At 42.4% G+C, this 25279-nt stretch overlaps 1 protein-coding gene across 1 annotated transcript in view; it reads left to right on the forward strand.

Moving 5' to 3' along the window:
* The first annotated feature begins 4451 nt into the window (after positions 1–4451).
* LOC110256420 (uncharacterized) overlaps positions 4452–25279 on the forward strand; it is a 256045-nt gene continuing 235217 nt past the window's right edge. The window contains exon 1 of the transcript XR_014824801.1: positions 4452–4591. The gene's annotated coding sequence lies outside the window, so the exon portion shown is untranslated. The remainder of the gene's footprint in view (positions 4592–25279) is intronic.

Here is a 25279-nt window from a genome sequence, read left to right on the forward strand (position 1 = left end):
GGGGAAAAAGTTCCAGTGGAGAGACTACAGAAGGTCTGAGTCTCATGTACAACCAGCTCATCATGCTGCCCCATCTTCACTTTCCTTTCCCAGTCAGCAAGGAGGCAAGACTGTGTCCACCCCTCCAACTTCACCTCACAGAACCACTCCTTTATTATGAGGTGGGTATAGGCTGTCACTTTCCACGCCCCAGTCCCTTTGCTGTATCGACCACAACTTCACATGCCTGGAGAGGTTGAGGAAATGAGAGGATAGGACCCACTGGGTGGTAATGACCTGGAGACTGACTGCATATCCACCACCCACTGTTTAGCAGCTCCTCACTTCCTGCCAAGAGTTGCTCCAGGCCCAGGAGGACCAGATCTCTGGAATCTTTGAGAGAAGTCCCAAATGCTGATTTGTTAACCTCCTAAATCGTGTCTATAGGCGATGCAGTTTTGAAAGGCCTGTTCAAGTTAAACATACATGTCTGTGGGCCTTGCTTGTCATGTGGTCCAGTGCTTAGAAGCTCTCTCGGAGAACAGATCCTTTTCTAGCATCTCCATGGGTTGGGGTTGATCCAGCCCAGATCTCTCCTAAGCTGAAGAGTGTCTGGTGACCAGAAACCACATGGCAAGCACTTTCCTGAGCACTTAACATCTATTAGCTCATTTTAATCCTCACAACGCTGTGAGGTAGATATTATTGGCATCTCATTTTACAGATGAGAAAAAGAGACCCAAGCAATTTGGTAGCCCCAGTAGCAGAGCTTGGACCAGGATTCAAATGTAGGCAGCTGGGCTCTTAATTGCCAGATTTTCTTATTTATAGTGTTTTGTGATATTTATGCTTCCAGAGGAGGAGGAAAAGAGGCCTTTCTGATCATTTTTAAATTAAGAGGAAGTTTTTTTTTTTTTTCTTTTTTTTCTGAACCCATGACATACATAAGTTCCCAGGCAGGGATCAAATGTGAGCCACAGCTGTGACTTACACAACAGCTGTGGCAACACTGGATCCTCAGCCCACTGCACCGGGCTGGGCCAGGGATTGACTCTGTGCCACTACAGGGAAATGGGATCCTTAACCCACTGCAACGCAATGGGAACTCCAAGAAGAAAACATGAATGATTTAGATCACATGTCCTTCTCCCTAGTTTTCCACATGACAATCTGGGCTTCACACTTGGAAAGGCGAGAACAGGCCTGGTCTTGGCTTCTGACTTCTTGAACTAGGTTCTTCTGAAGTAAAGGTAACCGAAAGCCGCACTGTGTAAACTCCCCCCCCCCCCCCCCCCCCCCCCCGCAGTGAGAAGTCATGAGCAAGTCTTAAGTCTCTACAGGACTCTAGAGGCCTATGGAAAACTCTTCGTTAACAATGCATTGATTTGTGACTGCACTTTTATAAAAAGAACAGCTTTAATAGAGGCCTCTACACCCCCACCCCCTGCTTTAAGTGCAGTGTTTTTGGTTACTTGCAAAGCACTGAAGAGGAATTAACTTTTAGATGGGTACAAGAAATCTTCAATGTGTTGCTGCTAGCACTTTTTTTTTTTTTAATTGAGTATATAGGTGAAAAGAATGTTACATTTCGGGGGGGATTATCAGGAAAGAGAATTTCTTCTCAGTTGATAAATCACAGCCAAAAGTGGGGAAAAGCTTTCACCTAGCTCTTCCTTTAATTATTCCATATGATAAAAAATTCCTCTGTCTTGTCTGAAAAAGAAAGTGAAAACTTGTCATTTTAGTCTTGCACTAGAACACTTATAAATGTGCTTAAGACAGGCAAACAGAGCTGGGTAGAAATTTTGGTCAGACAAGAGGAGGACTGGGGCCTTAGCCATTCCTGTCCACAAAAAGGAAATGATCTATTGAGAGCTTACCATGTGCCAGACACAATCCATACATGATCTTATTTATTCTCACTTCATATATCTATGAGGTGTTGGAAAAGGCAGTCATCCTTAATTCCCCTCCACCTCCTGTTTTACTGCTCTGCCTCCAGAGTGGCATCAGGAAGAGGAGTGGCTTTGAGGTGGCAACCTTTTGGAAAGTGGGCAAGGGGGAGGAAGGGAAAGTGGAGATTTTTCCTATAGTTCTGTTAGCATAGCAAATCTCTGCTTTCATTTCACTTGTTTGTTTAGGAGGGCTACAGGGAATTCTGGGGGAGCTAAACCTCCCAGCACCCAACCTGCCCTCTGTCACCACCACTGCCTTCATAGAAGTCCAGACTGTGGTCTTGACATTTCAATATCCTTCTCCTCCTCTCCTTTCCAACTGTTTGCCTTTAGCCTCCCCCATCCCAACTCATTCATGATGGTTTCTTTAATGGGGCTTCCTGCCTTCAATCTGTTCACTTCCTGTCTACTCTCCACCCTGCTGCTGGTTGGACATGTGATGTCACACCTTTGCTTACTGCACTCTTTAAATAGCCTCTCATCGCCTAAAGAAAGAGGTTGAGCAAAAAATAAACAGTAGATCTCTAGAGTTCCCATTGTGGCTCATTGAATGAACCTGACTAGGATCCATGAGGATGAGAGTTCAATCCCTGGCCCGGATCAGTGGGTTAAGGATCTGATTTTGCCAGTGAGCTGTGGTGTAGGTCACAGAATCAGCTTGGATTCCACTTGCTGTGGCTGTGGCGTAGGTTAGCAGAGCTGCAGCTCCAACTCCACCTCTAGCCTGGGAACTTCCATATGCTGCCTAAAAAGCAAAACCAAACCAAACCAAACCAAAACACAGTAAGTCTCTTGAAGAGTGGACCTATCAATATTACCCAATCAGTATTACTGGAGGTGGGTCGGGGGGTGGTGGTGATCCAGGCGTTTGCAGTTCTCAAGGCTGTACATATGATGATGATGTGTATCCTCCTTAACATCCAGTGGCCCAGAGTGCAGTCTCTTTAGCAGGACGCACAGGCCCTCTGATCTCACCCTGGCTCAGCTCTCCAGCTTCATTTCTCACCCCAGTTCCTACCTTACTTTATGCTCCTGTCATACCAAGATGCCTCACATCCCCGAATTCACCCTGCAGGGTCACCCTTCCCTTTTCCTGCACCCCACTGCTCCATCCTTCTATCTGGTATGCCCTTCTTTCCTTCTTTGACTCCTTGAGACAAACTCATCTTTAATCTCAGCTCAGGAATCACTTCCCAGCAGAAATAAGGACTTTGTTTTGGGCCCACATTGTACATCTTATGTCCACCTGTAATACCAGTGCATTAGTTTGTTTCAATGTCTGCCTTCCCATGATAGATTTGGCACATATTTTCATTTTGAGTACTCAGTACATAATGTTTACAGCTAATAAATGTTTATTGAATAAAATGAATCTACAGTTAATTCAGGGTCACGTAGGACTCCAGGACTGTCTTACCCCTCCTCCCCTGGCTCTTCCCCCGCTCTCCTGTTCTGCTCCATGCAAGAAACTATGGCAAAGGAATATTAGTCAAATTGTGGACAGAATGAAGTACCTTATTTCTTATCTATGGCCCCAGAGAACATTCCCAGTGAATTCATACTTAAAAAATATTAGACTATTAAAATATCAGACTGAAAAAATCTAATCTAACATTCTGTCACTTACCCCCGGCACTTAGCACATAGCTGTTGTCCTAGAAAGAATTCCTGATTGATAGTCGAGGGGGGTAGAATGGGAAGAAGTAATCTGCTAAAAGTAATTGTGAAAGTAATTGTGAAATGGTGCATTGGTTTTTTGTTTTTGCCTTTTTTTTTTTTTTTTTTTGTATTCCTTAGTCCAGGTTGAAATGTAGGCGGTATCAGGTGTATTACATCCGTTCTGTCTCTTGATAACTTCAGGGCGCAGGCATAGATTGTTCGGTAGCTCTCGGGTGACACTTGCTGCAAATTGTAGGAACTGCAACTTTTAAAAAATTCAACATCTGGGTGTGACGGGTTAGTAATTACACCCGTTCCGCAAACCTCCCATGAAAACCAGTTTCTCTGTGCCAGGGCATACCACATTCCTGGTATTGGTGTACACCTGGATATTAAAAGCGGATTAAGAGCACCAAGCGCCTACACTGTGCACTGTGTTGCCACCTTGTGGCATGGGAGGCGTGGGCATAGTGGGGTCCCCAGGCCTGGGAATCAGGCTACCTGCAGCTCTGAAACATTTCTGTGGGTCCTAAGATCTCCCTTGCCTACGCAACCGGATTGTCACGTGGTTTAAATAACATGTGTGATAACTTTTGTAAACACGTATAAAACGGTTGTCCAAAGCCCTCCTTAGGGACCTTACACTCTCGTGGAGTGTAATACAAGCAATACATAATAATGACAAAAGACCCCATGCAATACGGCAGCAATAATAATAACACCAACTAACACTCTATGGTGGTTCTACTCTGGGACAGTTGAGCTAAGAGGGGACCGTGTCCTCCAGGATTCCTTCCTTATCTGGTTCTGGCTTAGTGGTGACCGCAGGAGCAATCCACGCGAGACTTGGAAGGCGGAAGTGACGAGGAAGCCCTGTGCTGGGAAAGTTGGTGTAGGGCGCCGTGGTGTGTGGTTTTGACTTTGTTGGAATCAAGCAGCAACTGGGACTGCATCTCTTCCTGTTCCCACTGGATCTCCTTGAGCTTCTTCCAGGCCAGGTAGGTGCATGCCGCTCAAGGAAGGGCACCCGTGTGTCTTTTTTGGATCACCAGCGGTGAGTGGTTAAATGCAGCAGGCGATAGTCTTGAGTTCCAGTTTTCCTTGCTTACCTTGGCTTTGATCCCGAGTTTCTTCCCCATCAGCTTGCTCTTCTGACCCAACGCGTCAGGCCGCAGGAGATTCCGAGGCAGCCTTCCAGTAGTCTTCGTCATCGGCTTTCCTTTGTGATCTTGATTAGTGATTTTTCTCTGATGCTCCAGCTTTCCCCTTGCAGACCTTTACTTACCCAGATTTCCCCACAGTTATGTAAGGGAATCACTATAACAAAAACATGGATGTCAGTCTCATGGTTCTGTTTCCATGATATATGCTTAGAGATACTCTTCTAAGCATTTCACACATATTTACATATCTAACCTTCCAATACAAGCCTGGTGAACGGAACAGGTCCATTTTATCTGCATTTTGAAAATGAGAAAATTGAGGCATAGAAAGACTAATAACTTGCTCAAAATCATAGTCACTAAAAGGCAGAGCTGGGATATAAGTCCCAACTTCTCTTTGGCTCCAGAGTCTTGTGCTCTTATTCTCCATACTATACAATCTCTCTGGGTATTATTTTTGTGAATAAATAAACAGATGCCGCTGTTGTTCATTGTCAGGAGTGAGCCATGAGGACTGAAGTTGTCTCTCAAAGTTAATGAGATTTGCGTGAGAAAAGCTGAACCTGAAGAGCACTGGTCCAGAGGACCAGAGCAAAGTTGAGCTCCAGACTGGGTCACCAGTCCACAAGAGAGAAGGGACAGGCAAGTGGTGAGAATTAAATCCAAGGTTCAAAGGCTGAATGGGAGAATGGAGTTGGTTAGGTTCTCAGAGGACCCCATGTAGGTTAGCCTGGGAGAGACTGAGCACACACTTAATAGGACCTGCAGATCAGGAGTGGGAATCCAGTGGGAATTCAGCTTCCTGACACAATGATTATGGTGTAAATAGAAAAGAGGAACTTTTAATCAAGCAGCTCTTAATACCAATCTTCCAAATTCCCCTTGCCTCGTGGCCATTGAGTCCAGGGTCTCAAGCAGTTTAAGCCCACAAGTAGTAGTTACATGGATATATGTGACTTGTGCCATATCTGTTTCCTTGGGGACCCCTCTTCTTTGATTCAGTGTGATTCATGTCATGATTATCAGCTCTCTTACTGAACCACAGCTCCAGGCAGTCAGAGCCTTGTTTGCCAGAGCTATTGAAGACAATGTAGGTAGGTTGGAGTTGGGTCTCTTCCCTTGGCTTCATTGGTTGGTTCATGGATTATGTGATATTGGCAGGACTAATCATTGCTATCACAATGATGTTTTTTTCCTCTGAGACCATGAGCTACAAGCACAGTATAAACTGGAACTACTTGTAGGCCATCGTGTCTAGCCACATGAAAGTATCTCTCCTTTTGGGGAGGATGAGCCCAATATGCAAAGAAAAGCGAAACTGAGGGAGAACCCAGACCATACTAGTAAATTCCTGGATCCAGCCATACCTGAAGGTCTAGCTCTAGGCCTGTGCTGTCTAACATGGTAGCCACAAACACATGTGGCTAGTGATTGCTTGATTTATGGTTAGTCCTGGAGATAGAAGATATACACCAGATTTTTTAAAAAAATTATTTTTTATGGCTGCACCTACAGCATATGGAAGTTCCCAGACCAGGGTTTGAATCTGAGCGCAGCTTCAACCTACGCTGTAGCTATGCTGGATCCTTTAACCCAGTGTGCCAGGCTGGGGATCTGATATGAGCTGCTGCAGTCAGATTCTTAACCCACTGTGCCATAGTGGGAACTCCTCACAGCAGATTTCGAAGACTTTCGTATGTTAAAAATATAAAAAGATAAAATGTCTCAATAATTTAAACTTTCTGTTTACATGTTGGAAGTAGAATAATTATAAATATATTGGATTAATAAAGTATATTATTACAACGAATTTCACCTGGATCTTTTAACTTTTAAAATGTGTCTGTTAAAAAATTTTAAATTATTTCTGTCTCACATTTATTTCTTTTCCTTTTTTTTTTTTTTTTTTTTTGCCATTTCTTGGGCTGCTCCCAAGGCATATGGAGGTTCCCAGGCTAGGGGTCGAATCAGAGCTGTAGCAGCTGGCCTATGCCAGAGTCACGTCTGCAACCTACACTACAGCTCACAGAAACACTGGATCCTTAACCCACTGAGCAAGGCCAGGGATCGAACCCACAACCTCATGGTTCCTAGTCGGATTCGTTAACCACTGAGCCACGACGGAAACTCCTTTTATTTCTATTGCTTAGTACTCCTCTAGACTCGTTACTTACAGTAGCCAATAGATTCTCTTCTTTATTAATTCTGATTTGAATTGAGTTTTTGTCACTTGCAGATGAGAGGACAGGCTGGATCCCAGCTTGGAGGATTGGAAGATGCAGGAGTTCTGCCATGCACAGCCCTGCATAAATCCTCAGGATAGAGAACACAGTACATTAGACTTCCATGTATGTGGCTTCTGTGACATCCCAGATTACATCTTTTTTCTTCATTTCTCTTCTGAGTGCTAGGCACAAATCCACAGATGTTAGCTAGATATTTCTCTTTGACCATTCCCTACCAAAAAGTCAGTATATTTATAAGGAAGTTTCTAGGTGTTTCTGGTTGACCATAGTCTATAATTTGAAGTCATTCTTGATCACACCACCCTTCCCTACTTCTGATTTTCAACCACAAAGACTATTGAGCCAGAATGAATTTTAAGGTCTTATAGTTGGGTGTAAACTCAATTCAGAGATGTGAAAACTGATTAGTCAGAAAGCTTGTTGAGTCTTCCTCTGTGCCCTTTCCTTGTCATAGCCCTTCCCAAGTGATGGGAACAAGCAATTGCTGCATTCTGCGCCTCTCCCCCACCTCCAGGAGGAAGCCCCTGACTACTGGTGTTATAACAGCTTGGGTTAAATGATCTGCTTGATTGCACTGCCCCCTTGTGGTGCCAACAAATGTTGGTTAGTAGTGCATCTTATAAAAAAGAATAGTCAAGGATTATGTTATATATATAATAGTCGTTATATTAATTTGATTAATTTGGTGTTCATTTACTTGTTTTCGTACAAGAGAAGACATAAGTTTGAGTCATTTACTTACCAAAGTAATGCTTGAGAACAGATCTCATTCATTAAGTTAAAAGTAATTAAAAAGCATACTTCAATATTAAGAGTGAAAGAAAAGAAAAGAGCAGAAAAGGGAATGATAAGGAGTAAGGGACAAAGACCCTAAGAATGAGGCAGAGAGAGAATAATGAAAAGGTATTTAAAAAATAAAGAGATAAGGAAATACATAGTGAGAAACACAGAGACATCCAGGGAAAGAGACCTTTAAATGAGAAAAGCCATCGCTAAGGAACGATGGCTTCTGCAGAGTCCAATGCTGTCTTGCCATGGCGAGTTCCTAGCAGTTCAAGACAAGGACTGGAATGCTTTCTGGGTGGTGACTAAATGGGCCTTCTAATGAGAATGATAAAGAGGCATCAGGGAGCTGACGGCTGAGACTCTGTTCAAGGCTGGATGGTCAGGGGGTGGTGGACAGTTACAGGTATAACACTTGATGCTCCTCCCCTAGTGCCCCACACTTAGCCTCCAGAGGGGCATCTTTCAACCCTCCTGCAGGAGGGACTGTAAGGAACTGAGGATAGAGGGCCACACACATAACAGTGTACTGGAAGCAGCTGGTATTGCGTATCTATCCTGTTTGGGACTCTATTAGTCACCTCCAGCTGCTGTAACAAAATACCACAGACTGGGAAGCTTAAACAACTGAAATTTATTTTCTCATATTTTCGGAGGCTGGAAGTCCAAGATCAAGGTGCCAGCAAGGTTTCTTTCTTTCTTTCTTTCTTTCTGCCATATCTGTAGCATATGGAATTTCCTGGGCTAGGGGTGGAATTGGAGCTGCACCTGGGGCCTACACCACAGCTAAGGCAACACCAGATCTTTGACCTGCACTGCAGCTTGTGGCAATGCTGGATTCTTAACCCTCAGAGTGAGGCCAGGGATCAAACCCGCATCCTCACGGACACCATGTAAGGGTCTTAACCTGTTGAGCCACATCAAGAACTCTCAGCAGGGTTGGTTTCTGATGGGGCCTCTCTTCATGGATTTAAAACTTCTGCCTTCTCACTGTGTCCTCATGTGGCAGAGAAAGAGAGAGAGAGAGTTCTGGTGATCTTCCCCGTATAAAGACACCAGCCCTATCAGATTAGGAGCCCGCTCTTAAGCTCCTTATGACTTCATTTAACCTTAATTACTTCCTAATAACCGTGTCTTCAGTATAGACATATTGGGGGTAAAGGCTTCAACTTAAGGATTTTGGAGGGACCAAGTTAGAATGTTGGAACATTAGTTTTGAGAAAGTCCTCTCCTGCCTCAGTGGTGTAGTTGGGGAGGTCAGTGGGGCACCCAGGAAGGGAGGGATGGTGGCAGGGTGGTGATGAGGAAGTGGAAAGGGCTGGCTTGAGGGTGAGGACTGCTTCCATCAGTGATGGTCAGGTCTTTCCATCATCTGCCATGTCACAGATACAAGAAGAAAATAGTAACTCTAGCCCAGAGAGGATCAGAGGAGAAATTTGTGCTTTGACCATAAAGGTGAGCTTGGAATTACTCACAAGCACAATGGGCCACCCAAGAACCTTGTCAGGAAAAAGGAGGAACTCTGGCAGGATTGGGTTCTAGTGTTCCCACAGGCAGGGACTTAGTTTCATTTTTTAAAATTGCCCACGCCTTTCTCAGGCTGGTGATAGCTAGGAGACATAAAGACAGTGGGGCCAAGGAAGACAGCAGGGGGTGTGGCTGATGTACATGTGAGGGTTGACTGAGGGGAGTAGGAGAGACTGACACACACACACACACACACACACACACACACACACACACACACACACCCTACACACGACACCTGAGCTCCACACTTCCATTCTGTAGCTGAGAACCTTTATTATCTGGCCTTCTGGTTTACCACTGTGAAAGACCTTAATGTGAGCTCATGTTTTCCCAGTCGCAGGTGTGGGGGGAAATGGGACTCTTGGTCCTTGCTGCTGAGGTAGATGGTATTGAATCAAAGGCTGGAGTCTGGTTTGGGGACCAGAGGTTCCATTCTATTCACTCCGAGTAGAGTGGAGCTGGCAGAAGGCCAGCGGGAGGTCTCCTCCCCCTGTGTCCTCCTAAGCAGATGTGCTTTGGGCTGTGTTTAGTTCCCAGGGCACCCTACAGCCAGCCTGTCTTCTAGCCAGTGGCGAGTGTAGCAGAGCAGAATCATAATCATCACGTTGATGTATCAGTTAGGGATGTTACAAGAGGAGATGCAGGAGGCGACTAGGAGCTCACACTCAAAAGAGCTGGGCTTTTTGCAGTTGGTAGAGGAGAGACAATGAAAGGACTGAGAACTAATGAAAAGCAGGTTGCCCCTTAAGTTCAAATACCTTGAAGTTCTTGCCTAAGCCGTTTAGAAAGCAGGGCACACCCAGGCCAGATTCACAGAGCTCAGTATCCCCAGCCCAGCAACCACCTGTCGTGGGTGGACACAGCCACCTTATCAGAGGCAAGTATAGAGGAAGCAGTGAGCAGTCAGCTGCAGAGCAGCACATCCAGGACCACCAGCCCCAGTGCCCCAGGCAGCACCTGGTAAAGTTACTCTTAGCCCTGAAGGCTGGCCTCTTCCCTTCCTCCCATGCAGATCTGTGAGCTAGCATGCAAGCAGAGCATGCTGACAACAGAGTGAGCAGAGTAGGCAGGTGTCCTCTGTCGGGGCTTTGTGTCCAGGAGACTGAAAGCCACCAACGAGCTAGGCCAGCAGATGGAAGAGACAAGAAGTTAGAGATTGGGGGGAGAGGAAGTTGAGGGGATCATTGGTGTTTGGGGAGTGGGGAGATTGTGTGTGTGTGTGTGTGTGTGTGTGTGTGTGTGTGTGTCCAGCATGAGTGAAGGATGTGACATGGAGAAAATAAAGGTAAGTAAGACCTTTCTGCCTCGGTCCTCGAGCTCAGGGGAAAAGCTATAGCTTTTCTGTGCTTGGTGACCTACCTCTAGTTCTCACATTCCCAAAGTCGTGTGTCCGTATTCGCTGTTGTTATTTACTCCTTCTGGGATAGAGTCGAAAGCCCAGCCCCTTGCAGAGGAGGTTATTTCTGTGTAAGGTTTATTTCAGTTCATTACAGTGGTTGGTAATCTGACTGTCCCTGTGTTCAGAGATCTGAGATTGACAGTCCCCAGGATCGCACTCCAATTGTCACATCTTGTTAGAAGGGCGGGAACCTGTGTTGGATGTCTGAATTATGCTGGTGCCTTTGAAGGCACTTGTCTCCGGAGATTCTGCAGGCTGGGTGGCTCTCCCAGCACTGTATGGACCTCTTGGCCATAGCAACCCCTGAGACCTGCTTAACCTTTGCTTGTTTGCTGATATCATGGTAGTCTGAGAAGCAGTGCATCAGGACCTGCTTGCAAAGCTAAACTGTGCCAGAATTTTACAAAGTTCAAATCTCTCCCTACTTTAGAGGAGGGGTTGGCCTACCTTTTCTGTAAAGGATCAGGTAGTGAATATTTTAGGCTTTGTGGGCCAGTTTCTGTTGCAGCCACTCAATTCTGCCATTGTAGAATGAAAGCAGCCTTAAACAACATGTAAACAAATAAGCATGGCTCTGTCCCAATAAAACATTCTTTACTAAAATGGGGGCTGGCTGCTGGCTGGGTTTGGCCCACAGGCCATGGTTTGCTGATCCTTGATATAAAATATCTTTTATAATCCTCTCCCTTTTTTTAAGAAAAAAACCAAAAATTTAATATGAATTAAAAAAAATAATTTGACAGGACAAACCAGGAAATCTCTGCTTTCCCCCCATTCCATTTCCTGCTTCCTAGAGTAAATCACTTTTCTTCTTTTAATTATTTTTCAATCGCCTCTATGTCTAAATCACATGCTTAAACCACTATTTCCTTCCCTCTTTCTTTCTTTCTTATGGCCAAACGCTTGGCCTATGGGAATTCCCAGTCCAGGGACTGCATCTGAGCTGCAGCTGTGACCTGTGCCACAGCTGCGGCAATATCAGATCCTTTAATCCATGCTCTGGGCCAGGGATTGAACCTGTGCCTCTGCAGTGAGCCGCTACAGTCAGATTCGTAACCCACTGCACCACAGTGGGAACTCTGGAAACCACTATTTCTTGTTATACTCATTGTAGGCAGTGTCTAATGATGTATCGCTGGGAAAGATATAGTTCTTTCACTCTGCCACCTCCTGTTGCCCTGCACATTCATACTTCCTGCCCTCTCCTGTCTGCCAATAATCATATCACTAGTTTGGTTGGATTGATATCAGGATTTATGTTCAATCCTCTCCCTTCTTAAACTCCTGCCATCACTAGAACAACCTATATTCCATAGTTCTCAGGAGAGATGGGAGGAGCTTGAACATTCAAGGTATTTGTTTTGACACTTCTCAATGGGTCTTGGCCCTTGATAAGCTCAGATATGTATGCTTGGTCCATCAGCATTTGAAAACCCTCTGGGCATGAGTTATTGAACAGAGTTCTAAGTGTCCTCCCTACTGTCCTGTATCAATAGACAATTCAAACAAGATTACATTGCCTCTGCCTGGCACAGGTAGGGAGGATGGAACAGTCCTGCTCCCACTGTACCCCAGTGATAAAAGGAGTCTAAAGTGTTTCCAGATAAAAATGGAATTCAGGATAAAATTAAAGAAATATGGGTTAGATAAATGCAAATGTAATTTTACTAGAGGTTGCCATTTTGCCTATCTGCCAGCTAAGAAGCAGAACAGATGTTCTCCTGTAGCTTCACCTAAAGGATTTATGGTTAGACTCATGGTTTTTGCTGGGAGATAAGTGAGAAATAGTGTATCAGTGTTGTTTTAATTGTGTTTTCACGTTTTATGAAACATTTATTTATCTGTGAATTTATTTGTTAGTATCTGCTATGCCTTATTTTACAGGGTTATTTGTCTTTGGTGCTACAATTTTTATAAAGAGTCCTTATGTACTTACAGAGATTATTGTCTATTTTTCTAAAAATATATGTTACATTTCCCCCAGTGTTCACTTGTATTTTATTTATTATTATTATTTTTAAATTTCCCTTTTGATTTCCTCATTGACCCATTGGTTTTTGTTTTTTTTTTTGTCTTGTCTTTTTTTTAAGGGCCACACCTGTGGCACATGGAGGCTCCCAGGGTAGGGGTCAAATCAGAGATGTAGCTGCTGGCCTACACCACAGCCACAGCAACTCAGGATCTGAGCTGCATCTGCAGCCTACACCACAGCTTATGGCAACGCTGGATCCCTAACCCACTGAGTGAGGCCAGGGATCAAACCTGCAACCTCATTGATGAAACCCACTTGGGTTTGTCAACCACTGAGCCATGATGGGAACTCCAGTATTCACTTGTATTTTAGATTTTCTTATTTTTTTTAATGTAAAAGTATTTTTTCTTTTTTATATTTTATATACTCAAATAAAGCAGTTTTTTTCTTTCTTGCTTCTAAAACTTGTCATGTGGGAAAATTTCCTTTTTTTCTAAGTTGAAAAGAATATACCTGTTTTTCCTTTAGTTTTTAATATGATTTCATTTTTTATGTTTAAATCTCTAAGTAATTTGGAAATTATCTTGGTGGGTAATGTGAGGGAGGATTCAATTTTATGTTATTTTCCAAATGGCTATCTGGTAATTTCACTATTAAAAAGTCATTTTTTTCTCTATGATTTTGAGATAAATTTGTTCATGTATCAAATCATCATATGCACTCGCATCTATTTCTAGACTTTCTATTCTGTCTACTCATATGTCAGAATTATACTTAAAATGTTTTAATTTTAAAGGATTATAATATGCTCTGGTGTCCCAGAGCCTAGACTCTCCCCTCTCTTCTTTTATCAGGATGATTTTGTTTCTTCTTCTAATTGAACTTTATAATTTAGTTGTCTAACTACAGAAAACAACTCTTTTAGTATTTTTGTTAAGTTGAAGTAAATTTGTAAGTTAACTTATAGTTAAGATATTTATGATGTTGAGTCTTCTTGAAATATGTGATATGTTTACATTTATTCATATTACTCCAGTGTCTTTCATTAATGTTTATAATTTTCATCATGTTCCTTCAGTTCAAAGAACTACCTTAAGAACTGCTTGTTGGGCAGGTCTGCTGGTGATGAGTTATCTAAAATTTTACTTATCTGAAAATGTCTTTGTTTTGCCTTCATTTGTGAAGAATACTTTTACTGTATATATAATTTTAGGTTGGCAATGTTTATTTTTCCTTTCAGCATTGTAAATATGTCATTTCATCAGTTTCTGGATTGCACGGTTACAAATGAGGGGTCAAGGATAATTCTTATTATTTTTGAGCCTTTTTTATCTGGCTACATTTCTTTTCACCATTGATTTTTAGAAATTTGACTATGATGAGCTTATGTGTCATTTTCTTTGATTTATTTGGATCATTAGTATACTCTTGAGCTGCTGAAATCTGTGGGTTGATATTTTTCATTAAGTTTGGAAGTTTTTCAACCATTATTTCTTCAAATATCTTTTTTTTGTTCTTGTATTTTATTCTTATTCTTCTTCTTATTTTACTAAAACATCTCTCTCCTCTCCCACTATAAATCCAATCACATTTTCATTAGACTCCTAGCCATTGAGGTTCTATTCATTCTTCTAGCCCTCTCACCCCATCTCTAATCCCACTGCTTATGCTTCTGTTTGGGTAGTTTTTATTGTCCTGTCTTTATGTTCACTGATTTTTTTTTCTTTATTGTTCCATCTGCTGTTACATCCATCTAGAACATTTTTAATTTATATTCAATTATCAGTTTTAAGTTATATAATTTCTATTTGGTTCTTTTATGTAGGGTCCACTTATATCTTGAGATATTTATCTCTTCATTCATTATATCCACCTTTTCTCATAAATCCTTAGACTTATTTGTACTACCTATTTAAAGTAGTTGTGTGCTAATTGCAACATCTCTATCATCTCTGGATTTGTTTCTATTGAGTTTTAAAAATGGATCACATTTTCTTACATCTCATGTCTGATAATTTTTTTGTGTGTGCTAGACATCTTAGCTACTTTAAAAAAAAACCCCTGACTTCTGTTGTCTTATTTTAAAAAGTGTTGGCTTTTGTTCTGTCAGGCAGGTAATAGAGGATCAGTTTGATGATTTCAGGGTATGTTTGAAAGTTGTGTTAAGATAGATCTCTGTTGGACTTTATGGCTAGAATAAAGCAGCTCATTTTTTGGCTTTTCTAAGGTCTCAGTTGGATTCTTAGAGTGCAGTTAGGTTTTTTTGCACTGAGTGGTTGAAACACTCATGTCTCTGTGTGCACTCTAGGACCTCTGCAATCTCCACTCAATACACAGATCTCATCCTCAGTAGCTGATATCTGTTATGCCTCATCTACTCTCATCCTGGGCATCTTAATCGTTGTTCAAAGTGTTGAGATGCATTTGCAGAGTTCTGGTTCTTCCCCTCAGTGAAGTGTCCTTCTTTCTAGTATTAGCCTCCACAGATTTCATCCCCTTGAGGTCTTAATCTTCAAGCTCTGTCTCTCCAGGTCATAAACCTATTATTATGCTCTGTATAAACTTACCTTTCTGAACTATGACCCAGAAATTGCTTTCATACAGAAAGCCAGGGAGAGCATAGCATTTATGTCATTTGCTTACTGTAACCCTTCTTTTTTATGATTCTTTTTGTCCAACATCAGAAAACATTTACTTTCATAGATCTGTCCTATTTCATGGTTGATTACTGGGAGAGTATTAGTTTTGTATTAGTTACTGTCATGGTCAGAAGCACAGATAGGATCTTCATTTGTTTATTCTTATTCTTATTATGTGGCATGATGTTTAGGAGGAAAATTTGTAGATCAAATAAACAAAAAACCCTATCCTGCTTCTTTTTTTCTGCAGGATAGTAAAATCCATATCCATGCAGTTGACTATAAATATGTCCTTATCTCTATAGCAATTCTCTGAACCATTTTAGCTACCACATTTTGCCTTTGAAGTTTTCATGGTTTGTCACATATGCTTCTGAGCTTGTCAGTGTGTTGGCCCTCAACTCTTGAGGGACTCTGTTTGGATCTGAGCTCCCTTTGTAGCCTTAGGAACTTTAAAACTCAAGCCACAGCTGTGTCCTCGCCTAGTCCTTGTGTTTGGGTATCCCATCAGCTGAAGCAGGATTCAGTTCTTCACAGCATGAGAGAAATATGGATCACAAGTCTTTAGAGTCCCTGTATAGTACAGAGACACCTCAGTTCATGTGAGCACAGCCTGAGAATTCAAGCCATCACCCCCTGGGATTGTTGTTGCTGATGGCTCACACTTAGCTGCAAATCTGATAGGGATTAATAGTGACTCTGCCTCTAAAGCTTCTAGTCTTTGTGGCAATGAGGCTGACTCTTCCCTGGAATTATAGATTCATACAGTGCAGCTGCCTCATTCCCATAGAGAACTGACATGGTTTCTCACTGTATGGTGAGATGCTCTTTCCAAAGGCTCTTTCCAAAGACAGCATCCCCCTTCCCAGCCTTTCCTTCTCTTCTTCCAGGCAGCCTGGTGAAAATGTGCAACTGTTCCCGCAAAAGGGCATAGGGATGCTGATTCCTTTTATTACTGTATCCTAGGCTGAAACTGTGCTTTTATGACATCCACGCACAGTTTTATTTTGTCTTCTTTGGCTTACAAGAGACTTAGCTGCTTCCATTTTATTTATAGAAATCCACTTATCAAAAGAGAGAATAAGGGAGATTTTTATACGATGTGGCTCTTAGTGAGAATCTGCAGCTGTTACATGCATCTCTCCCTAATTGCAGATAGGCAGCCTGTCTTTGGAAAGGGCAGGAGAGACTCTGTCACACCTTTCTACCAAATCATGATTATAGTCTGTTGGTTCTCTTTAGTCTTGTAAAGAGGAAAAGTCTTTATGTAGTAGTGCCAGAAAATCTAGGCCCCGTTTTAGGACATTTTCTGGAGAATATCGAATGCATCATATAATATGAATGTGTTGTAGTTTGATTCAGAGCCCCTTTTTCAGAAAATTCTCAGTCAACTCATTTCATTGACCATGAATAGTGTTGCTTTATTTCCCCTCTTTCAACACTCTGTGAATTAAGGAGTTTTTTTTTTTTAATTACAGAATTAGTTAATTAGAAATGTAATTTGGGGAGTTCCCGTCGTGGCTCAGTGGTTAATGAATCCAACTAGGAACCATGAGGTTGCAGGTTCGATCCCTGGCCTTGCTCAGTGGGTTAAGGTTGCCGTGAGCTGTGGTGTAGGTTGCAGATGTGACTCGGATCTGGCGCTGCTGTGGCTGTGGTGTAGGCCTGCGGCTACAGCTCCAATTAAACCCCTAGCCTGGGAACCTCCATATGCCTTGGGTGTGGCCCTAGAAAAGACAAAAGGACAAAAAAAAAAAATGTAATTTGGAAAACAACACATGATGAATGTTTGTTTTATGTAGAAGCCAAGATTTCTTGCTGGCTGGGATGTTCCACACCTCATCTGTGTGGCTGAAATCTCGGGGTCTCTTTCCTGGGCCTCAGTGAGGGGTGTCATCAAGTCCTTCTGGAAGCTACTCTTTCCCCCACCTCTACTGCTAAGAGCATAGCTTTAGTTGTTGTTTGGACCCCTGGGCAATACAGAAGCCTGATACATACCTCACATAGCCCTCTATAAGGGGCTTAGACAAGAGGAAGGAGCTACAGTTCCTTTTCTCTGCATGACACTCTTTCTTCTTACCTTCCCCCGGCTGTTCCCTCCCACTCTCCTGCTGCAGTGTTTCCTTTACCAGCCAGCGTGATCCTGCGGGTCTGGAGCTGAAAGGCTCTTCCCTGTCAATTATTCAGCCTCTGCCCCTCCCTGTGGTGCGTTCCTGTATTGCAGCCACGTTGCATTATTAAATATTTTCATGATAAACAATTCAGAGCAGCATTCAAAATTAAAAACATTCATCCCGAGGCAAATAACAGCTCTAGTTTATTGGATGCGCTTTACCAATAATCGGATCATCCCCAGAAGCGGGTTCTCAAATTACAGCCTGCGTTGCTGGGTGGTGGGATACCTCTGTAGAGTCCCAGGGTCTAGTGACCCTCTCTGAATTTGCACTTGATTCTCAGAAGCACAGTTCTCTCTCAAGCTGTGGGCCTTTCTCACATAGCTGATTTTCTGTTGGACAGTTTCCCCTGGTTCCTCTTTCTTACCACACCCCTTTGAGAAATGGGAGCCAGTTTGCTTCTTCCATCACTCATTCATTCTGGGTGAACTACCTTGTACTAATGGCCTTAATGAAGGTGTGCATTGAGTAGCACCAAGCTTAGCATCATGTACATGAACAGACCTTTAAAATTCCTTTAAAATTCATTTCTGGAAGAAGTTTCTTTGTTTTATGAACCCTTAAGACAAGTGTCTAGGATAATCTCAAGTTCTTCCTCATATTTCTTAAATAGGTGGCATTGCCTTTAAAGAGCTACTCAAATCTGCCAAAAATGGTGGAGGCGTTGCTGCCCCGAGACTTTGCAGCTCAGATCTTAAGTACAAAACAATGATTATAGTAGCATCCAGCATTTAAAGTTATTATGAAAATACAGTAAGTAGATAAATGTAAAGCACTTAGGACAGCAACTGAAACATCCAGCAAGTGTTAGCTGCTATCACTTTTATTTGAAAGGACTTATTATAAATAACGCACTTTAAAATGTGTGTCGAATCAACATTGACGTTAACACCATACTGTCCCTCCAGTGCCTCAGTGCCACTAATTTAATCCGTGGTTTAGGTCTCTCCAGACAGCATCTGAATGAACTCCGGGGTACAACTGGGGTTACCTCCTTTCAGTGGACCATGTAGATACAGCATTCCCACCCAGACTTGCTGAGGTTCACCTTTTCTTTCCGTGATCTCTGTTACCAACTGAAAGAACCTCCAGTTTTACCTTGCTCCCCTTCCACTTCCTCTTCTGACAGCCACAGGTGCGTATTTGTACAGCCTGAGGTTAGAGAAGGATACAAATCAGGAACCTCTGGTGGCATTCTCAGCTGTCACCTTCCCCAGTGCCTTTCCCCCTGGATCAAGTGCTCGCTCAGTCCCTCTCCTCTCATCATGTCCTGTTTTGAGTAATGACTCATTCAGATGGGATCCTACTCTATTAAAAAGTTGCTTATTTCTCAAGGCCAGAAATATCTCAGGTTTCAGGAGGGTATCACTGGAAATCCTTCACAAGTAGCTCATCCCCAATATGATGTAGGAAGACCATTGGTGACAACAAGGTATGTTGTTGGGGGTGTTTATTATTTCCAAGATGCTATAGACTGTTTGTGTCCCTTTAAAATTCATATTTTGAAACCTAATCCGCAAGGCGATGGTATTTGGAGGTGAGGCCTTTGGGAGGTGATTAGGTCACGAAGGCAAAGCCGTCATGAATGGCGTTAGGGCCCTTAAAAAAGATACCACACAGAGCTTCTTTGCCTCTGTTGCCTTGTAAGGTTAAGGTGAGAAGATGGCTGTCTGTGGACCGGGAAGTAGACCTTCACCAGATACCAAATCTTGGATTTCCCAGACTCTAGACTGTGAGAAATTCCTATTGTTTATAAGCTACCCAGTCTGTGGTAATTTTGTCATGGCAGCCTGAACAGGCTAAGATATAAGATGACTGGAAGATGATCTTATACTAGTGTAACCTTGTTATCAGTTCATCCAAGTTAGTCTTGGTTTAAACTTGTAGTCCTAGAAATTATTATTATTATTATTATTATTATTATTATCGGCCACACCTGCACCATGCAAAAGTTCCAGGGCCAGGGACTGAACCCATGCCACAGTTGTGACCCAGGCCACAGCAGTGACAATGCCAGATCCTTAACCCACTGAGCTACCAGGGAACTCCCAACTTTTTTATAGAGAGGTAATTAACAAATAACATTGTGTTAGTTTCAGGTGTACAAAATAATGACTTACTCTATATGTATATTGTGAAATGATCACCACAATAAAGCCAGTTAACATTCATCACCATACATAGTTACAGTTTTGTTTTTCTTGTGATGAGAACTTTTAAATTCTACTCTTAGTGACTTTAAACTATACAATACAGTATTTTTAACTGTGGTCACCATACTGTACATTATATCCCCAGGACTTATTTATTTTTTATCTGGAAGTTTATACCTTTTGACCACCTTCAACCATTTTGCCCACCCCCAACTCCCACCTCTGGCAACTTCCAGTCTGTTCTCTGTATCTGTAAATTTTTTGTTTGTTTTTAGATTCTACATGTGAGTTCATACAATATTTTTCTTTTTCTGTCTGACCTCACTTAGCATAATGCCCTCAAGGTCCATCCATTCTGTCTCACATGGCAGGATTTCTGTCTTTTTTATGTTTTAATAATATTCCACTTAGTGATATATGTATATATATGTGTGTGTGTGTATATATGTTTGTGTGTATATATGTGTGTATGTGTGTGTGTGTATGTATATGTATATATATGGCACATTTTCTTTATCTATTTATCAATGGACACTTAGGTTGTTTCCATGTCTTGGCTTATAAATAGTGCTACAATGAATGTGAAGGTGACGATATCTTTGAGTTGGCACTCAGAATTTATGGATCATATGGTAGTCCTGTTTTTAATTTTTTGAGGAACTTCCATGCTGTTTTCCATAGTGGTTATATCAAGTTACTTTCCTACCAGCAGTGCACAAGGATTCCTTTTTATCTACATTCTTGCCAACACTTGTTATTTCTAGTCTTCTTGATAACAGCCATTGTAACAGGTGTGAGATGATATTTCATTGTGGTTTTAATTTGTATTTCCTTCATGATTAGCGATGTTGAGCACTTTTTCGTGTACCTATTAGCTGTCAGTATGAATGCTTTGGAAAATTGTCTATTCCAACCCATTTTAAAATTTTTATCCTTTATTTTTTCCATTTTTGAATTTACAGGTTTTACATACACACACACACACACACACACACACACACACACATACACACACACGGTATTAACTTCTTATCAGATATATGGTTTGCAAATATTTTCTCCCATTGTCTTTTCATTTTGTTGATAGTTTCCTTTGCTGTGCAGAAACTTTTTAGTTGATGTCGTCTAACTTGTTCATTTTTGTTTTTGTTGCTCTTGCTTTTGGTGTCAACTCCGAAAACAGTCATTGCCAAGACTGATCTCATGGAGCTTACCCCCTATGTTTTCTACTAGGAGTTTCCTGTTTCAGGTCTTACATTCCCTAGAAATTATTTACTTTTATTTTTTTTGTTTTTATGGTCACATCTGCAGTATGTGGAAGTTCCTGGCCTGGGGGTCAAATCAGAGCTGCCGCTGGGGCCTCCACCACAGCCACAGCAACACTGGATCTGAGCTGCAGCTTGCGGCAGTGCTGGATCCTTAACTCACTGAATGAAGCCAGGGATAGAACTCACGTCCTCATGGATACTATGTTGGGTTCTTACTGATGAGCCATGAGAACTCCCTTGGAAATTATTCATAGCATCTTTCCTTCATTCTTATAAGTGTTTTAGTTTGGACAATATATTATAAGGGCACTCTAACTTGAACTGTTGTCTTCTAACCTTCCAGATTATTTTAGGACAGATGTTCACCATCTAGCATTACTTTCCCATAGATCTCTACCTCTGACTTGCTGGCTGGTGGTTTTCATAGGCTCCTCTAGTTTAACAACTCTGTTACAAAACTTCCGGAGAGTTACGTTGGGAATTATGTTAGAAAACCTAACATAAGTGTATTTGTGGTGAAAAGCATGGTAAAAATAGGACATCAGTCCCCACCACAGTGGGGAAGGAAACAGACACTCTCTTAGGTGACACCTCTTCCTGAAGCCTTCCTTGATTGTCCAAGACAGGTGAAGAAATCTTCTGTGCTTATACAAGATAGCCTGTACTTGTATCTGTTTTAGAATGTACCATATTATATTCAAATTAACTTTACCTTGTGACCATACTCCTTGAAGGCAAGAGCTATTTTGCAATTACTTGTACTTTCCCAGGGCCTCACACAATGCCTGACACTAATATCTGCTGGAAAATATGTTTGTTGTTCTGAACATTCATCAGGCTAATCGAACTCAGGGCTATTTTTATCAACTCTTCTCTTGATAGAAGTTGGTTAGTGTGTACTCAAGGCTTCTGCCCACTTGTGTAATAAAACAAATTAATCTGATGTGTTATTAGTCGTGCAGCTCCCTCCCCTCTCCCCCGCCCTCTCTTCCATGTCAGCAACATTCTCTTCTTCTACCCACATGGAGGCAGGTGAACCCCTTTCTTTCTCCTTACTCTCAGTGAGTCTCATGACACCACATGTTCCTGCTCACCTGATCCTAAGGCACCAAAAATAAGGTTTTAGAACTGAAGAAACACTTACCTGCCAAGAATTTCTTGGTAAGATCCTGTCAGGGGCTATAGCCAGTCCCAGACAGACATGACCCCGAGGCCCATAAGCAAAGCCCATGACCCAGGTGAGGAAGGTGGCAGTAGGTTCTCCTGGCCAAAGTCACATGTCTGGAGTCTGAGATTAGAGCTGATCTTGGCAAAAGAAATGGATCAAATAAAGAAAAACCTGGAGTTCCCATCCAGGCTGAGAGGAAACAAATCTGACCACTATCCATGAGGACGCAGTTCAAGCCCTGGCCGCACTCAGTGGGTTAAGGATCCACTGTTGCTGTGAACTGTGGTGTAGGTCACAGATGCTACTCAGATCTGGTGTGGCGTGGCTGTGGCATAGGCCAGAGGCTACAGCTCCGATTCAACCCCTAGCCTGGGAATCTCCATATGCTGGGGGTGCAGCCCTTAAAAATCGGAAAAAAAAAAGACCAATTAGAACTTAGGATAATTCTCATTCCCCACCTGTAATTCTGGTAAAACATATGAAAATCATGGCACACATATGGTGTTTACACTCTGTGGATTTGAATGACCAAAGCTATTCCTGTCCTGCTTTACAATGAATACTTGAGATTTGGGCTTTGTTGGCTGAAAAAAAAAAAAAGGTATCAAAATCCAGAGTGACTATAACAGTATCTGCCTTTCAAGTGGGATGAGGTGACATATTTCGTAGCAAAGGAAAATATGTATATACAACTGTACTACTTCTTTCTGCTCACAGAGGCCGGAAGGGAAGAAAGAAAGGAAAGCATGAAACTTCAAAGTCTCCCCTGTTCCTTCTTTTCCTTTCTTATTCTAATCTGCATAATGCTGCACGTTCTGGGGGTGGGGGGGTGGGTGGGTTGAGATAACCCACTGTTTTATCAAAGGACATAAATGAATTTTTTTAAACATATGCCATGTGTGCTCAGAGCTAGGTTAGAGTGAGAACTAAATTACTCTCAACAGTAAAATGAGGGTAATTGAGATCTGAGATTTAAGGTATAAGGTATAGGCATTGCTTTTGTGCCTGACCCTTCATTGTCCCAGATCTGTAATAAAGTCTATTATTCTCTCTGTGCTTTTGGGTAAATCAAGGAGTGACTGAGTTCTATATCTCCAATGTCTGTGTTGAATATAGCAGAGGTCCTCCAACTCTAATATACATGCAGATCATGCATATCTGAAGATTTGTTAAACTTGAAGATTTTGTTAAACTTGTTAAACTTGAAGATTTTGATCCAGCAGATCTGGGGTAGAGTCCAAGGGTTCTGAATTACTAACTATTGCCCAGGTGTTACCAAGATCCCTGGTCTGAAGAACGTATTTTGAGTTGCAAGGGGAGAGGTGAGAGAATCACAGGAAGAAATGCAGGAGGACTGTCATTTTCAGTGGATTGAGAAACTGAGAATCAGAAAAACCTTGAGAACAAAAGCCCTAGAGCTCCTCACGTATCTCAGGGGAGAGGATTAGACTGCCCACTGAACATAGGGAAAAAATGATGGAATCAGTTTTATTAAATCTCAGATGACAAGGAGAGGGCAGCTGACATGATCTATAGCCACTCTAATTACTTTTTGAGTTTGGGAGTTTAATGGGTTTCAGGATCGAAACTTTCTTGATTTGCTTTTCGTGGTCCCTCTCTCCCTCCCTTCCTTTTTCTTTGCCACTGTTCCTTCTTTCACTTTCTTATCCTGATCTGCATTTTGCTCACATCCAATGCATGGTCTCCCCTGGAATCCTTGGAAAAAAAGTTAAAGTTTGCCCTGAAAGTGTCACCCCTAATTAATATCCTAGAAGGCCGCCCTTTCATTAGTATTCAGACCTGGTTTCAGCCCAGAACATTAATGGACTCTTTTCTCCAAGGATGATAATTATGTGTGATGCTGATGTTCCCTGTCAGTCTGGAGGTACGAGGAGCTTTATCACTGTGGTGGGTTCATCAGAGAGTTCAGTGGCCTGGCTGAAAGCTGTTCCACAAAGAAAACATCTTTGGACACTGCAAGTAAAGTTTCAGCCGTCCCGTCCCCAAACCTGCTGTTACTGCATAAGCTCATTTGGGGTTCATGTAGTTGCTGATGGATGAGGGTGTGAGAACTGCTGGGTACTCTTGGGGTGTCTGATGTTCCTACACCCTGTTCATTGTTCTCGGCTCCTCTGTTGACTCAGCCTCAGGTAGATGCAACAAAAACAACAGTTCCTCCTCTGAAATCAGCTCCAATCTAGGACGTTCCCCATCCTGACTTAGTTATTATGAACTCTGATCACATGATGTTTCCAAATGCCTCATTTCTCCTCAGCCTTTCACTCTGTTGACCATTATCCAGTCTAGTCTTTTTATAGCTTTGTGTATATCAAAGAGCTTCCACATAGATGCTTGTTTGATGCACATGCCTTTACCTCTTACTAATTCTCTTTTATTGCTTCATCACCTTCCCAGTAGGAGAGTACTTGTCACTTTCTGTGGTTTACATTCACAGGGCAGTGTGTTCCACAGTATTAGGCAAGCCTTTCCTTCCCTCTTCCTGATATTTCGCAGAGCCCTGGCCCAGACTGACACACAGGGGTATGGGTTGCAGCTCCTCCTTTGTGGCAAGTGAGTGATTAAGCCAGGCCCTGGAGGGGCGTGTCAGGAGTAAGAACCAGGCCAATGGGCAGGTAAGGAACAGTCAGGCAGGCCAGAAACCTGGGGCCACAAGTTCATGGAAAGCAAAGTCCTAGGTGGCCTACCTTCCAGGGAAGGGGTTATGAGTTGCAGTTCTGTAGAAGCTGAAGACAGAAAAGTAAACAAGAAAACTAAGGTCTATAAGAATAGCTGCAAAATCAGGCTCTTTATTTCAGTCGCAGGAGTTTATAGATGTTTCTTGCCAAGGCTGAATCTGTTCCCTGGAGAGGCCGCCTCTGGACCTGCAGGTGGAAGTGAGTGAACTAACTTGCTGAAGTGCAGGATAGGGTGGGACTCAGGGCCACAGAGAGAAGTCAGTTCCTAATGGAGACTCTATTGTTCATGCAATTTTGGATACCCAGGTATCCAGAATTATAGGAGATGATCAAGGTATATTTGTGTAGAAAGGACAAGACCAATCAAATTGCAGTCTAGATTTTCTGTTTTATTTGATTTTATTTTATTATTTTATTCTTGCTTTTTAGGGCCTCACCCATGGCATATGGAGGTTCCCAGGTAGGGGTTGAATCGGAGCTACAGCTGCCAGCCTA

The sequence above is a fragment of the Sus scrofa genome, chromosome 13, assembly GCF_054392235.1.
Source record: "Sus scrofa isolate SSC_HxYL_T2T_F1_AM1 chromosome 13, Sscrofa_HxYL_maternal_Yorkshire_Landrace_v2.0, whole genome shotgun sequence".
In the NCBI taxonomy this organism is placed as follows: domain Eukaryota; kingdom Metazoa; phylum Chordata; class Mammalia; order Artiodactyla; family Suidae; genus Sus; species Sus scrofa.